Here is a 15,249-nt window from a genome sequence, read left to right as displayed (position 1 = left end):
CAATATGTACATCTTATTCATCTACTATATGCTTTAATCTGTGAGACAGAATTGCCCGACCAAGAGATGTACGATGCCATCAAGTCCATTAACTCTTTACCAAGCGTCACATCCATGGATATTTACACTGAAGCAGTAGTGCAGTGACTACCTGCAGCGAGTCACAAACATGCTGCAAATGCCAACGAATCCAAAGACTTCACAAGCATTTATTTCAGTGTTGAGAAATAGAGAGGAGACTCGGTTGGAGTCGCCATAACCACACAGAAGATTACTTGATTGATCACCTTCCTAATCTGGAACACCACTGTGGTTTATAAGATTTACACGCTGTGCTTCATGCCCTAAAGATTATGTCAGCCTTGCCTTGCGGGGAGAGGCCTTCTACCTGGGCAGTGGACAAAAAGATGATGATGATGATGATGATGATGATGATGATGATGATGATGATGATGATGATGATGATGATGATGATGATGATGATGATGATGCCAGAGCAAGCCGGCTAAATTTACTAGATAGCAGAACAAAAACTTACACATTTTAAAGGATCCGCGCGCTCTTAGATACGGACCATTAATTAGCATCGGTCAAGCTGGTCAATGCGACGGCAACCACTCGCCGTCGCATTACAATTATGGTGCGCAGGTGCGCGTCAACCATGCTGCCATACCCGCCATACAGAGTGGTTACGCCGCCCTCGTGTGTCGCGCGTGGAGCTTTTCTGCCCCCCCCCCCCCCCGGTGTTACGCGTCCCGTTAGTGTACTTCGAAGCCGGCACGGTTCGAGGTAGTTGACCTCAATCCCGAGAAAAGCTGCTTTGCAGCACATGAAGGTCGTTCAAGGACGGCCAGTCGAGGAGGCAACGCCGGGTGGATGCGGCCGTAGGAGTATAGAGCTCAGGGAATGTCCCCATTGGCCGAACATGACGGCACTTGCCCGAGCCGTACAATTGGATAAAAATGACAACTGTACAGGCTCGACGTTTGAATAAAAATGACGACACCTCCAGGGCCTCAACGATTAGCTTAAAATGACGTGACTCCAACGGACTGAAGATGTTATAAGCCAGAGAACCATCGGAAAGGGAAAGACGTTGTTCTTGCCACGGGCCGCAGTGTACGATTTGCGGCCGGCCGTCAATGAACTTTTACAGTTACTTTGTCTGTTTCTAATCCTGTACACAATGTAAATAAACCTTCTTTCCGCCAACTCCCGTGCTCAACAGCAAGAAATTGCAGTCGCAACGCGGACTGCCAATGGGGCCACTATGTGAAGGAGCTGCAAACAGAGGATATCTTATACAGCCGCCGTTATTGCTCTGGTTAATCTGTGAATTTTATTCCTATACCTGATTCGAATTTCAGGCAAACATATAACAAAGAAATGTTGAAAAGTACATTTTGGTTTCCTTCATGCCTTTTAAGCTAATATCTCCAAAATCTAGCCAGACACACCACCGAGGTTGTTTGTTATCTTCGCTCCTGATGAGTAGTGACAAAATGCGGTCTTATGTCGAGAAGCGGGCCCATTATGACAAGGAGAGAGAGAATAAACCTCTATTTAGTCGGATAGTTGGGCAGGGCCCGGTTACATTGCCCTGCTAGATAGCAAGCAGGTCAAGACTACTGGCGACCTCATAGGCGCGCTTGAGGATTCGGTCTTGGATGCCCGAGTCCGAGCTGCGCAGCAGGGTGTCTCAGTCGTCTGGAAGCAGGGTTTGCCCTAATTCTGGAGGTGGGGGCGGTCTTCCTTGCATCCGCAAAGTGTATAGTTTAGGGTAGCTCTCTCATCGCACAGTATGCAATCGAGGGAAAATTGTGATGAAAACATATGGTAGAGAAGTACCGGGCTAGGGAAGGAGTTTGTAGTCTACTCCAGGTTATTTTCTACTCTTTATTGAGCTTATTATGTGGGGGCGGAACTTCCTTCGCCCATGGCGGAAATGGTGGGTCAGGTCATGAAATGAAATTAGGCTATCCTTGGCTGTCCCCAGAGCAGAGTTGCTCACCGCCCGGCCGACTAAACCTCGGGCTGTCTGATGAGCCGCTTCGTTTTCAGGGTTGCCAGAATGTGTCGGTACTCAAATCGATCGAATGTCCCTATCGGAGGATGTTATCTAATACTATTAATAGTTAAATGAGCAATTCTGGCCCGCGCAAAATTGTGTATGGCAGTCTTGGAGTCACTGAAGATAATATGTGCCTGTGAATTTGTCATGGCGAAAGCGATGGCCGCCTCCTCAGCCATTGTGGTTGTGCGGACTGTAGCATGTGTACCTGTTATCCCTGCCACGGCGAATGCTCTATTCGGAGCTGGATATTTAGCCGCATTGACGTAGATGACACTCGGTTGATGTTTATATGCCTTATCGATTGCCATGGCCGTGGCAATCCTGCCCTCGCGTTGTTTGGGATGCATATTTTTGGTAAGAGGTTTAATGGTGAGCTGTTTCCTGATTGGTGTGGATGGGTCTATCAATTCAACTATATGTGGTTTTGTTTTCTTCTAGATTCGCGAGGATACCTATGTCTGTTTTAGTTTTCGTAAGCCCCGCGCCACTGTGTGGTGATGTGGGTCGCGCAGAGTTCTTCAAATGTGTCATGAATACCGAGTTAGAGAAATTTTTCTGTAGGTGTATAGCAGGGTAGCCCTAATGCCGCTTTGAATTCTTTTCTGATCAGGCACTCAAGCTTCATATTTTCTGCAGCGTGGAGCTGTAGGTAGCGCGCTGAGTAAGTGAATCGGCTAAGAACAAAGGTCTGCGCTAATCTGCACAGATCCTCCTCCTCCATGCATTTTCTCCTGCTTGCAATCAGTTTGATTAGACAGATTGTATGATGGGTGGTGGCAGAAAGCCTGTTGATTGTTTTGGCGTTCTTGCCATTTCTCTGGGTGAATAGACCCAATGACCTAAGTGTCTGTACTTCTGGTATGGGTTGGCTGCTAACATTAACTGGGATCGGTATGAGATCTTGGTATGCCCGCCTACCTCTGACCTTACCTCGAATGATGAGGAGTTCATACTTAAGCTGCGAGCAGGTGAGTCCTGCTTGTGCGGCGTATCTTTCTACTTGATCAGCTGCCATTTGGACAGTGGCCTCGATTTCCCCCTTTTTGCATTTATTGGTCCCGAGGGTGATATCATCGGCGTAGAATATGTGATTCCAAATTGGGATTTCGGTAAGTATACCTGGAAGACGGATGAACGCTAATTTGAACAGAAATGGGGATAGGACCAAGCCTTGTGGAATGGCTTGTGTGTCTAACGTTATTGGGGCGGATGTCTTGTTTCCTATTATTATGACGGCTCTGCATTTGAACAGAAAGGATCGCATATAATTGTAAGTTCTAATGTCTGGGTCAATATTACTTAGATTTCCGAGGATTATTCTTTGTGAGGAATTATCGAAGGCCTTATTTATGTAAAGGCCCAGAACTGGTATGTTTGTTTCGTTCTCTGTCGATAATGTCTCGTTTAAGACGGACCATGACATCCTGGGTGGGTAAGTTGGCCCTGAAACCAATCATTGTCTCTGGGATTACTGCCTTATTCTCAGCATAGTTCTGAAGCTTATTAAGGATAATATGCTCCATTATATAGCTTGCCCATACAAGAGGTAAGGAGATTGGCCTCAAATTTTCTAGTGCAAGCTTTTGCCAGGCTTAGGGATCGAAGTAATTATGGCAAGTTTCCAGCTTTGGCGGAGGGTGCCTGATTGACATTGATGGTTGAGGAAATCCGTTAGTGCGAGGATCGATTTAGGGCCCTCATTTCGGAGAAGCTTATTAGTTGCTCCATCCGCTCCAGGTAATAAGCGTGTGCGTAGTTGGCATATCGCGTTGCACACTTCTGCGTCTTCGATATCCCTGTCTAGGTACGCATTGTCTAACCCGGTGTAGTCTCACAGTGATCCATTGTCTGTGGTGGTTACGTATCGCCGTTGCAGTTTATTAATGAGTATGTCCTGCGTACCCAGGTACTCGTGTATAAGTCGAGGCAATCCATCTTTTTGGGGTCGACTTAGTGACACTAGGGTTTGGCTAGGAGATGCCTGAGTAGGAGCCACGTCTTCTTGGTTCCCAGTTGTCCAGTCATACTATCGCAAATTTGGCCCCACTGTTTTTCCATTTCGAGAGTATACTGTTCAATCTCCCTTACTGCATGAGCAATTTTCACATGAACTGTCCTATTGAAACGCTGTGTTTTCAAGCATTTAAAAAGGTGCCTCGACATGTACACTTTCCACGTGTGGTGTCATTTATTGTCCGTGGTCTGTTGCTCTTCAGCCGAAAGTGCCATTGAGGTAGCACGTTCTAGATCCGAAGCAATATCGGATATACAATTTTCCAGGTTAGCTATGTCGGTTTTAGAGGTTTGCCTGCGAATTTTCCTAAATTTGTCCCAATCCGTGATTTTGGATAGCGTTTTGGGGCGCTTTTGGCTTGTATTTGGAGAGTGGTTGAGCTAGTGTAATGATCGCTGCTAAGTAGGGCACCTGGGTTATAACATCGAATGTCTCTTATGTTTTGGTACAGCGTAAGGCCTGTAGCTGCACTGACACTGACACAATTGCCTATTCTGTTAGCGATTTGCGCGTCATTGAGAAAAGAGGCCTACATTTTGGGCTGCAATTCAAATTTTTGTTCCTTTGGTATTGCATTTTCCGTAGGTCCATGCGGTATGTTTATAGTCGGTAAGTACCCGACTATCAGAAGTTGGGCTCTTTCTGGTGTTCTAGCAACCTTCTGAAGGAGGCCTGAGAACTCAGTACCTTTGTCCCTAGGCGAGCTGCATATGGAGAGAAGAATGATAGGTGTAACGGTAAGGGATAAGAAAAGAGCAGATTGGTTGAGGGAACAAACGCGAGTTAATGATATCTTAGTTGAAATCGAGAAAAAGAAATGGGCATGGGCAGCACATGTAATGAGGAGGGAAGATAACCGATGGTCATTAAGGGTTACGGACTGGATTCCAAGGGAAGGGAAGCGTAGCAGGGGACGGCAGAAAGTTAGGTGGGCGGATGAGATTAAGAAGTTTGCAGGGACAACGTGGCCAGAATTAATACATGAGCGGGGTAGTTGGAGAAGTATGGGAGAGGCCTTTGCCCTGCAGTGGGCGTAATCAGGCTGATGATGATGATGATGATCATGATGATGATGATGATGATGATGATCTGCATACATTGGGGACAAAGCAGCTGTTTTCCTTGTCCTGTAGAATGATTTCCATGAGCGTGTAAGGTACTGTTGTTCCGTCTACGTTGTGTTGAACTGCAACCATATTTCTCTGAATGAAAATTGCAGTGGCTGGGAGTCGCCCTGTGCGTTCATCAATCGGAGATTGGAAGAACCTTATAGCCTGGTAATGTTACGACGCCGTTAGTTTCTTGGAGGGCTATAATGTCGGGAGGTTTTTGAATGGTTTGGATGTGGAACTGATGTTGGCTTTTTTGTTTCGCTATTCCCTGCACTTCAAGTACCGTGCCTCAGTTGCCCTAGTGCGCGGAGCTATGTTGGCTGGAAGGGGGGGGGGGGCGGAAGTACTAAACGTGAGGGTTTAATTACCTCTGCTGGAAGCGGAGTGGTTGAATCGATTCAAATCGCTGCATGATTTGTGAGTGAAAGTTGAGAAACCTGTTTTCAACTTTCTCCGCAAGCTCTTTGACGTAGCTGATACATTTGGCATCGGCTTTTGGCATGGTTACAGATTTAAATTAGGGTTCCTTACCTGAAGAGGCTTCCGCTATCTTTTTGGCTTGGGGTTCCTTATCATAGGTTGCAGGGTGGTTGAGCCCATCGCTGCTACCCTTAGTGTCCATGATATTTCCGCAAAAGAGGAGTCAACTTTTTTCCCGCTTCCGGGATTTGTCTTGGGGGACCCTGGCTACCCAGCTACCTATTCTAGGGATTGTTTGCGTCTTCCCGTCCCTTGCTGTTACTTGTTTCTCGGACTTCGGCGGAGAGGTGGAAGTGAGCTGCAGCTGTCACAGGCGGCGTACTGCACTCCTTTTTCTCTCGTCTTGCCTTGACGTTGTCTTGGTCTTGATTCTCGTCCTCGTCCGGCCTTGCAATTCCAGTTCTTCGGCGCAGCGGGTTTAACTTGATCTGCGAAGGGGCGCTTCCAGTTTTTGCTCCCTGTTGAATGTGCGCCTTCACAAACAATGCACTTAGAAGTGCAGTGGGGTGGCTTGTCAGGGCCTGGCGGTGGGTGTTGTTCGCCGCAACTGTGGCACAGCTGCTGCTGCGGCTTGCTGCAGACATCGGCGTGGGGACCAATCATGCCTCAGTTAAATCATGTTTTGAATTATTCGCGGAATTTACAGCAGTAGAACAATGCTGACCCGTAGTAAAAGTCGAATTGGGCGCATGTTTGCCGGTGAATGTGACCAAAAGCGGAACAAGCTTTGCCAATCTTTGATGCATAAATGATTGGCCCTTCCGGGTTGCGACTTAGGCAAGCCGCGTAAAAGCTAGGTGATCACACGCTCCGCTGTTGACTCCAGCCTTGCACCACTTTTGCAAGCTGCGCACGTTTTTTTCCTTCAATCTTTTTATGTTGCTTTTATATATTTCTTTTATTTCCTTATTTTATTTCTTTTTTACTCTCTTTTTTTCTTTGTACATATACACTGACGTTTCGACACGCATCATTATAGACTAGCGTTTGGCCAACAGCGTTCATTGCTCCGGCACATTGTTTTTGTCAACATCATAATTTCGTTGTTTGTTTCGCCTTTTCTTTTCTTTTAGGTCACATTTGTTTCTTTTTTTCTCATTGTTTTGTTTTGTTCGTTCTTTTTTTTTTTTCTTTTTTTTTGATATACGCTGACGTTTCGACACGCATCATTATAGACTACCGTTTGGCCAACAGCGTTCATCGCTCCGGCGTATTGTTTTTTGACAACATCTCGCACACATTTTTTTCCAAATCCTTACCATAGAAAGCTTCACTGTAAAAAATCATCAGCCCTTTCACTCTGTGAAGAAGGGTGAGCAGCGAAGCTGTAGTGTGTTTTACCTCAGTCAGTGCATCTACGTATATACAAGTATTATCATTATTATTATTATTATTAGTAGTAGTAGTAGTAGTAGTAGTAGTAGTAGTAGTAGTAGTAGTAGTAGTAGTAGTAGTAGTAGTAATAGTAGTAGTAGTAGTAGTAGTAGTAGTAGTAGTAGTAGTAGTAGTAGTAGTAGTATTGAAGCACACGGACAACGAATACAAATTTGGCTGTGGAATGCTTCATTTTTGTTCTTTTATGAAGTAGTGACGTATACAAGTACCGCCGCATGGCAGACGGGAATTCTACAATATTTACAACTTCACTGTGAACTACATAATTATGAAACGTAGATGAAACTCGGCCTAATGTTAAAGTCATCTTAGCGGCTAAGTGTCATATAATTTGTTTCGGGATATTTTTAATGAAACAAGAGTTGCCGCCTTTTTCTCTAACCATATTTTCTCTGTAGATGGTCATGTATTGACAGCAGACGGGAATTCTGTAACGCTTACAACTGCACTGTGAACTAACTAATTATGACAAATAAATGAAACTCGGCGTAATGATAGGGTCGTCCTAGCGGGTAATTTCAGTTACTGTTTTCCGAGATAGCTGCATTAGAGTGAGAGCTACAAAACATTCGCAAGAAACTTGGGACGAAAGTTTTTTGCGTGTCGACGCGACGCGTAGACAGATGGACATCGACCACCGCCAGAGGGTAGCTGTGTACAGCTTCGCTGTAGAAACGTACACTAAGTGGCTGACTCGTTTGGCAACGGCAGATACTTGATACCCGATTCGGCTATACATAGCAGGAACGACCGAAATCAGGCTGAAGGTCCTGAGAAAGGCCGGGGACCTTCCCGGTCGGCATCGTCGCCGCTGGGAGGCGGCCCTCAAAAGTTCGGAGCTGGAAGACAAACTCTGGGCCGTCCGGCAAGCCGAAGATGCTGCCCGAGTCCAAGGACTTCGAGCCGCCATCTGAGGCCACCACAACCGAAGCTGCCCGACCATTCTCTTCAATGAAGTTTATTTTCTTCTGTTTTTCCCCCGACAATGTTTTATTGTCGCTGCAGTTTTAATGCGTAGCATTATAAGGGGAGTCGATTGAAAAATTTCGTGTCACACCAGAAAACTCATTTCCCAATACAGGGCGAGAAGGCGTAGCTTAAGCTCATTGTGTCGCGGTTGACAGCGGTCATCCGGAGTACAGTGACAAACGACCCGTTGTCCGCGACAACAATAAGGGCGCCGGCGCAAAACCTTCCACTAGCACGGCAGCTTTCGCCGTTCCCCATACGACACAGGTAGAAAGGAGGCGTTAAACCTGGGCCAGAAATACTAAAACTATACTAAAAGGGGGATAATAAGCAGTAATGGGCCACCCTGGTAAACGGCCGACCTGTGAGGATGTACGGTGACTAAGGGGTACCCAAAAGAAAAGAATGCGCCACTCGTGCGTTAATTACGCATGCAGGCGCAGCCGACCTCCCTCCAATGCCTATGACGGCTAAGTGAAACCTCCCTTAACGGTAAACTATTGAACGCATGCGTAGCATTGTATGGCGTCAGCGTGGTGCGAAATGTATGTGCTCGATATTGCAAGCGCATCTCTCTGGCCGTACTCTTAACTAAATAACGCATACTACACCAGCATAACCCCTCACACACGTCATTACCACGCCTAAGACATTCCGCTATACCCGCTGACCGCCCTATAATGCTGCGCATATCTTCGACATTTCCCACTCAAAGAGGTTCTGCTGAACTTTCTTTTTAATTTGGTGTATTTTGATATAAGAACTACGCAATGACATTTTTAAGGCATGCAACCATCGGGTTCCTCCGGCGGGCCCTGGCTGGGCCCGACCATGCAGGCCTGCATGACCTCGACCTAGGCCTCGAAGTCACAGGTCCAGTCCGGACTCTGGTTCTAAACGATGAGCCCGGCTCGAAAAATCAGGCGCGTACAGTGATTCAGTTTAAATTATAATTTGCGAGCTTCCGCGCAACATTAGGGCTTGGCAATTCGCACTAGGCGAAAGCTGCTGTTGCTACGCATTTCAGCTTATGAACAGTTTTATCTCTCTTCCCTGGTGGCAATTAAGCAGTCATGACCACATACGAGTATTATGTTCTAGGATTTTACTTGCCAAAACAGAAATCGGATTATGACGGATGCAGTAGTGGAGGGCTCTGGCATAATTTTGACCACCTATAGGGTTCTTTAACAGATAGCTATCACGAGCGTTTTTGCTTTCCGCCCTCGTCCAAATGCGGCCGCCACGGAGATCAAATCCGTGACCTTGAGCTGAGCAGCAGAAAGCCATCTTCGCTGACCTTACCGCGACGGGTATAGACTACGATAACTTGCTCCTATCATCCTGCAAATTCCCGAGCATATAACATGCAAAAGCGTGCACGTATTTGGTTTGGGTATAGGCACTATATATGTACTTGACTTCAGTGGATACGAGTGGCCAGTTTGTGTTCGCTTTTTCTGAGGTTTTCATGGGGTTAATTGCGTGGCTATGAAGAATTGCCAGGCTAGGCAAAAAAAAAATATCATAAATTTGTCGGACGGCCCTACCCACGCCCTACCAACCGACAGAAATGCCGAAAGGACCTCTACCAGAAGGACAATTATTTTACGGTCGACAACAATGCCAGCCGCGGCTTGGCATGGCTATCCACGTGCCTTATGATGGAGGGCTGGAAGCCATCTACTGCGAACGCCATCGAGGAGGTCGAGCATGCATGGCCAAGACAAGAACCTGGTGGTTTCAGGCGTGCTGTCTTTCCGCGCGGCTGTGGTCTTGGGGGTCGCGTAATCTCAGATCCGTACGCGAAGCAGATTAAATGATGAATCCAGCAGCAGCATGAAGCGTTCGCTTTGGGACAAGCGCGCGCACTCCCCGCTGCCGGCGCGACCGGGGCTCTTGAATGAAGTTTTTATTCTCTCTCTCTCCTCACCAAGCCAGCGTTGCCACAGTGAGCGTTCGCGGTAATCGAATGATATATTAATGCGAAGCAGTCTTGGGAGTTCGAACTAGTTTTCTGTAACGACAATATGGTGACTATCTGGCCGGTTTTGATAGGCCCGATCCAGAAGATAGCGTAGTCTGAAAAGATAGGCCGATCCCGAAGGGCTCTGGTTACATGTGTCCAATGGGCATGCATGCGCCACTAGACATGCGCCCCATGGACCGCTCTTTATGAGCCACTGGGTATACATGCCCCTCTTCAGTCAACCTCTTTGACGCCAACTTTAGTCACTATAGTAATGCGGGCCGTTTCCATCGGTATGTGCCATTGTGTCCGCGGGGACCACGGGGTACGGGTTCAGTGATGTCAATATGGACAGGACAAGCGCAAGTTTGAAGAAGCAATCCAGAGCGAAGAACTCGCTCCCCAACTCTGGGCCGTCCAGCAGGTCCACGACGCCGCCAGGAAACTCAACCTCCCGGTTCCGTTGTGGGAGACGCCCACTCCATGAGAGCCCAAAGCTCTCGTGGCCTGCAGGACCTGAATAAAGTTGATTTCCTTCCTTCCTTCCGCGGGTATTAGCCACTGGGTATCTATCTGCCACTCTTCAATGAACCATTTTGGCGCCAACTTTCCATCTGGTAGGGCTAGACCACGAACCGAATCTGTAAGCAAGTTCTCCCGCTTCCCGCCTAGGCCCGCTCGACTAACAGTTGCGTGTTACTTGTGGCTGGCAAGAGAGCGGGAGAGAGCGGATGCACACACTTCACACACTTGTTGCTCCCTCTGCTCAAACCAGAGGCTATAGCCCCGCATCCTGTGTGTGGCTTCGAAGCAGCGCAGGAGTGTACGCCGTCTTACCGCCACTTGTGTTGCAGTTCCCGTGAGATACGAACTCACATGTCTGCGCGACTCAACATCCCTCGCTCCCCAGATTAGGCAGCGTGAAGACAGCGCAGACTGAAAAATTTGGGCCAATTGCAACTGGATATGTGCCGCTCTTGAATGAATCGCTTCGACGCCTACTCTATAGTCACTGTTTATCACAACATTAACGAACAAAACTATGCGCTATGCTTCGCATCAGTTCGCAAGACGTCGCAAAAGCATTAATTATTGTCTGCAGAACAGGTTTGATTCATAAGAACCATTCTCTCCCAACCGTGAATGATTCGCATTACATACGTGTCAACTGGAGTTTAGTCTGCCTTTTTTATTTTTTCATGTTTGACTGTATGCGCGTGACACCTACCGTATTTTTTTTAGTAAGCAAGCGAACGTTTACTGCAGCTTATACGGCCTATAAATCTACGAACATTCGCGTAATTCTCTTATGCATTACAATCGCTATCGGTGCTCCGCCTTTTGACCAGAACTGTGACTTTTGTTTTTATTGGCAACGTCGTCACACTTACTGTTGTCGCTTCAAAACGTCACCAAATTTAGTCTGTGCCACGAAGGCCCGATAATGTCGACGAAGCCGCGTCTGGCATTTCAAGAATGCCTTTAAAGTCTAAGAAAATGTTGCGCAGTTCAGGGCATATTTTGTTCCCAAGAAATAATTCGAGAGAGACAGAGAGAAAGAGGACTTTATTTTCGTCGTAATATTACCGGGTGGGGCCCTTATAGCACAGGGCTCATGACCACGGCGATGTCGTGTCCCCACCGGACCAGCGCCTGCTGAACTGCAGAGTTTGAATAGGGTACCCAATCCACACTCAAGCGTTGGGGGACGCCTACTCCATTGTGGGCTCTACGTGCTCTATTTGTGCTCGCTGTGCGTTCTTTTGTGGGCTCGCCTGTTTGCGACCCTCAACCCTTGGGCACCCTGATCTCTCTTCCTTGCGCTTCCTTTCTTGAAAACTTTGCGTTCACTATACTTTCCTGTTCAGAATGCTATATATCTGACTGATAACGCGCATGCCATTCGTGGCCCAATATAGATTACGCTTATTGATTGGGAATAACATAAGTGTCAAACATTGCACACATTCCGAAAAACCCTCTCAAGAGTTTACACCCTTTGAGCAGTATCTTTTCCCCAAACAATAATCTCCACCTATCTTGCTTGTCTGTCATTAACGCTGCGCGCCGGTGAGCTTCCATGTCAGGAAAGGCATGCGCGTTATCGATGCGCCATATATGATTTCTTGACAGGAAACTTAGCGAGAGCAATTTCCTAGAAAGGGAATGCAAGCAAAAGAGATGACATTTATTGCTTTGGGACAAGATACGCTCGAAAGGGCGTAAACATTTTTTTTTTTTTTTAGAATGCATGTGGTATATGCACTCTAAAAACTCTGCGCTCGCTACTTTCCTGTCCTTAATGTTATGTCACGCTGGTAACGCGAATGTCTTTCATGAACGAAAGTATTGGCGCCCAGCGTTAAGAGAAAGCTTTATCTGTGAGCCGCCTACGATTCTGCCTATCCAAACACATGTCAAACGCAGAAAAACTTCATGAAACAGCCCTTTGACCGATCTGGCTGGAATGTGTGGCATTTTATGGAGAAACTTAGGTTCTAGAGGCTATAGGAAGCAAATTTTGATTTATAGCCTCGGATTTTTTAACAAATTCCCGGAAATTTGCAAGTTCGAAAGAAATGATAGCCCAAAGTTCACAAATTGTGCCTCTGCACCAGATATACATATCACAATTTTGTAAACTACATTCGTTAAAATATCTAAAAAGGACAAACTTGATAGATAAATTTGCAGCTTACGTAAGTTTGTTACAGTGTTTCAAGGGTGTTGCAAAAGTTCGACTCATAAAGTAGTGATAAGCTTCAGAGGGGTGGATAATACGTCAACTTTTCCGCTGTAAATGTATTAAGTGCAGTTTACGTATTATGGTATCCTTCTTTTTTTTTTCATTGCGGAGTAAGAGCGCTGTAAACTTGAGTTTCAATTTATGAAATTTAGGAATTTTCAGAAATTTCCATAAAAGTATCGACGATCTAAATAAAGAAACCGCTTGCAACAGACACAAGATCTTAACGTTTTCTTTTAAACGCAACGAGCCTCATTTGTTAACTAGGTTCCTTTGGTTTCTGAGAAAAACGATTTCTTAGTTCGCATGCGTTTACCCAAGGGACAAACACACTTCGCCCGTAGAAAATAAAAAATAAGTCCCAATGCCCGTGCACTGTTTCGGAGACAAAAGATTTGGCACCCTCAACTGTAGTCATTGTCTACGTAATGCGAAGCGTTCATGATTTGTAGAAAATTATTGTATGAATAATGTAACTGTTGTGTAGCGAACGGTTATGTAGAGGTTATATGCTGTAGTATTTATGTTTATAAAAACTAGACATAATATTTCTAATGGCAAGATATAAAATTGAAAGCAGAGTAAAACCCAATGGCAGATACCCTATAACCTCGATGGCGCATAACTTGACACTATACTGTCACCGCGATCGGCTCACCGGCACGGCACGATATCTTGCCGCCACCCCCACACCCCTCCCCTTCAAAAATGTGGCCGCACACAAAGAAGAATGCAATTTGTGAATATATCCCACAGCGGGTAAACGGAGGATGTTGCACATGTACTTTTTTAGGGCATTCCGCCACCTACGTTCCAAGGATATTTCGCATAGACCTTTTTAAAATTACACATGAGTAAGTGTCCTCCAAAAAGCTGTGCCTTTGAGTTTGCTCGTAAGAGAATTGTGTGATAGCTCGAATTGCAGTCCCGAGCTATCATTTCTGCTGCTCATGTGTATGGAACATTGTGAATTCATGTGCCTGGAACTTTGTGAACTTCAGTTGGTTCAATGTGGCACTTGTGCCTGGCAAGCGGTCTAGAAGAATGAGGAGTACACTGCATGCATTTCCGAGCGCGTGTGTATCCGCGTAACATGTGCGATCAACATATCTGATATTGCTGTGATTGCCCTCTGCCCGTTGCATCTGGCACAGAGCGTGGGCTGCGAAAGCAAACGTAGTACAATAGGCCCTGACGAATTGGCCGTGAAATGTACACAGCGTGCAAGGGATGTCCGCAGGACACAGAAATCAAGTGCGGCCAAACGTTTCTGCGAGGGACGTTCGCTGGATGTATTCGACACATCCCTACGATATATACAGGTATTATACAGCAGTTCTTGGTTCCGACAATGGACATCTGGACCTCATTGAAGTCAATGCGAGTAGGCAGGCGCCCCCAGAGAAAGATAGATTACGACTGTTATTTGGGTGGCAATATAAGCTTTAAATGTACAACCTTTTCTTAGTGTAGAGTTTCTACAACATGAAAATACGTTGGTACCCCTTTGAGAAGTCAAAGCCTCGTTTATCGCCACGTGTAGTGCTCAAAGTGGGTTCAAAGGAGAATCTCGTTTTCTGCTATTCTCGTTCATAGGCTTCCGTTACGTTCCAAGAAAATTCTGCACCATTTGGGGCTTATCTTAATTGTCCCCCAGCAATAATCGTCACCTATCTTAATTGCGCGCCTTTCCTTTCTTTAACGCTGCGCGCCCGGTGTACTTCCAAGTCACGAACGCCATACTCATCAACGTGACATAGCACTCTTGGCAACAAGGCAGCGAGCGCAGAGTTTTCAAGAAAGGAAACGCAAGCAAGGCAGATGATGACTATCGTTTGTGGCAAGATAGGCCCCAAAGGGCGCAAACTTTTTTAAACGGGTAGTGACATGATTTTTCAACTATTTCTTTATTTCGTTCAATGAAAGTCCTAGGTGTCTTAAACTTAGAAAAAATATTGACGTTCCTCAGAGCGCCGTTAATAATTTAATGTTGGAGCTTTTCTGCAGCCAGTCTCGGTTTCGTTTCCAGAAAGATACTATGTCGTGACGTTGCCACACATTATATATGTGGGAGTCAGATATTGTTTTGGTCGAGCGAGCCGGTGCGTGTCAACTCGTCACAATGTACTGCTTCCACGTTGAATAGGGCACAAGCCGTTTCGCTTACCAGCACATACCCGTGTCTCTCCCTTTTCCACGAGGCTTACCCCGACGTGTATCGCGACGACGCCTGCCCGTCCTGCGGGCAGACCTCCACTCTAGCGAATAGCTCTGGGAGTGCGGGTCGACATACCCCAAGTTCGTCAAGGAGTAGTGGGACTCGCTTCTGCGTAGCCCCGCTCTAGAAGAGCAAATCCTGGCTGTCCGGTGTGCCCGCGACCGGGCCGGTAGGCTAGACCTGCCGGTCCCGACGTGGGACTAGCCGGGTGTGCGACAAGTTCGTGTCCTCGCGGGACCTGCAATAAAGTTTCTTCACTCACTCACTCACTT

The sequence above is a fragment of the Dermacentor andersoni genome, chromosome 8, assembly GCF_023375885.2.
Source record: "Dermacentor andersoni chromosome 8, qqDerAnde1_hic_scaffold, whole genome shotgun sequence".
In the NCBI taxonomy this organism is placed as follows: Eukaryota; Metazoa; Arthropoda; class Arachnida; order Ixodida; family Ixodidae; genus Dermacentor; species Dermacentor andersoni.
Note: the sequence above shows the minus strand (reverse complement) of the source record.